Source organism: Hydra viridissima, unplaced genomic scaffold (assembly GCF_058129835.1).
Source record: "Hydra viridissima isolate aposymbiotic clone 2 unplaced genomic scaffold, HvirCarnegie_v1 scaffold_4, whole genome shotgun sequence".
NCBI classification, from domain to species: domain Eukaryota; kingdom Metazoa; phylum Cnidaria; class Hydrozoa; order Anthoathecata; family Hydridae; genus Hydra; species Hydra viridissima.
This window is the reverse complement of record NW_028324303.1, coordinates 1,994,965-1,997,643: the sequence shown is the minus strand read 5'-3', so window position 1 is coordinate 1,997,643 and position 2,679 is coordinate 1,994,965.

Below are 2,679 nucleotides of genomic sequence, written 5' to 3'. Positions count from 1 at the left end.
GAAAAAAAATGAATTTTTTATTAAAATGTTATGTTTTGATTATATATTCAATATTTTTCAAAATATAAAAGATATAAGCAAACAGTTGTAATAGAGTACTTGAATGTTTCTTTTATTTTATAAATATCTATTTATACCGATTATCTCATTTCAAACAAAGATGGTGTCCGATCTTTCCGATCAGCTGAATTAAAACATTCCTTTAAGGTCGAAACTTTTTGACGTCATCTTAACTGAGATTTTTTTTTACCACGTCGAATATTCTTTATTAGTGTTTACGTCAATGTTGCTCAGTGTTTATGGAATTTCATTCCAGCGCAACATTTTTACAATATTTTTCATGCTGCAAATTTAAAAACCTGAAATAATGCGTTCTAAGCAATAAAGAAATTATTGAACCGTATTAATTGTCACGTTTTAAAGTGAATGTTAATTTCTGATCGGCTGTATTTTCAAGTATTGAATTAAAGTTGTGATAAATTTTTAAAATCCTGCTAAAAATTTAAACTATCTTAACAACAAGCAGCAAAAAATAAATAATGTAACAGATTTTGAAAAAAGTTCACCAAAAAGATAAAAAAGAAAAAACTTGTGCAAAAACAAGTAAAAAATCATTAAATATATCAATACAATAATAATAATAATAATAATAATAATAATAATAATAATAATAATAATAATAATAATAATAATAATAATAATAATAATAATAATATTAATAATAATAATAATAATAATAATAATAATAATAATAATAATAATAATAATAATAATAATAATAATAAGAATAATAATAATAAGAATAATAATAAGAATAATAATAATAATAATAATAATAAGAATAATAATGATAATAATAATAATAATAATAATAATAATAATAATAATAACAATAATAATAATAATAATAATAATAATAATAATAATAATAATAATAATAAGAATAATAATAATAATAATAATAATAAGAATAATAATAAGAATAATAATAATAAGAATAATAATATTAATAATAATAAGAATAATAATAAGAATAATAATAATAATAATAATAATAATAATATATATAAATATATATATATATATATATATATATATATATATATATATATATATATATATATATATATATATATATATATATATATATACTCCACAATCTCGTGAAGTCGAACGATGTTTACTTTTGAGCTATAAAAGTGAAACTTTCAAAGAATTATAGAAATTCTTTACTTGAATGCATTTTTATTCATAGTTCAGTCAAAGGTGTAGCTAATGTAGCCAAGAATTTTCATTCTAAACGGTAAAAAAAAAAGTACAAGGAGAAATTAGCTTCCCCACTAAGGAAAGTTTAAGATTGCCTATGACAAAATTATGCCACCGGACGGAGGTGTAATTTTGTCAAAAGCATTTGTCTAACACGGGTGGAGGAAGAAAAAAAGGTGTAAGAAAAAAAAAAAATAAAAAAAAATAGATGGCGATAAAATAAAATTTTCACTCTTTTTTCTTTTCATTTTCTCGCGCTGATGCATTTATGAAGCACTTTGGTCAGAATGAACGAAAAACACGGCGAAATTAAGAATTAATTTTTTCTTCTTACAGTTTTTGAACAGGTTTAATATCTTAAAAAAGCTCAAAAAACCTTATGAAAATATTTTTTTCCCTAAGAACTATAGAAACATACAATAAATACAGCTTTGATAAACGCAATCATACGAGCCAGAAACTTTTCTATGCAATTTTGGCAACCCTGCAAAATAACAGCATTTGAAAAAGTAAAAATATTAGGGTTTTTTTTTTGATATTATTGAATAATCTTGTAATTTTGGGAGAAAATTTAACAATTATGCTTTGATGAATATCAAAAATTAAAAAATGATTTATAATGCTGCTTATGATTTGCAATGCTGCCAACTGCTTATCAATAGCTAGTTTCTCTCCAAAAATTCACTTTTATCTTAAAATGTCAAATATGACACCAAGTAAACGGGAAATTTTAGATAAATATTATTACGGTTGAAGTACTCAAAAAGTTTTCGTTAACAGAGAGGACCGGCTTTGTGATTATTATTTAAATTAATGTTTTTTGTTAATAAACAAACAACCTAGTTAATAAGAAATTTTAAATTAATTTATGTTTAGCATATTAACAGTTTAATTTCTATGAATACTGTCATATTGTTAAGGAATCCTAACGAAGTATCAACTTGAACAAGTTGATCAAATTTTTTCCGATTTCTTACCAAAAATTTTTGCCCTCACGATGTTGGTGCATTTTTGTTATTTTTCTAGCAACATCAGAAAAAATTTTTACGCAAATTTTGTCTTTATCATTTTAGGAAGAGCTCATGGTTTAGTGGAACATACGATCTGTTTTATCGCTCGGACATGAGTGTCATTCTCCAATCCAAGTTTCATCACAAACTACACGAATCTTGAAGAAAGAGCTCTTTGTCGCAAGAAATCTTCTCTGTTCTTCAGAATCCAAAAGTTATTGAAGAAAGCGATTCTGATAAAGATTATTTATGAACATTTAACACTTCAATAATTCTTTTGTTATTCACCAATTGAAGATTTGCTTCAACATTTTGGTGGTTTTTAAAAAGTGTTTATTCAAACGGTACAAAAAAATGTTTTTGATTAAATCAAATTTTAAAGCATTTCGAAAGTTCAAAATTT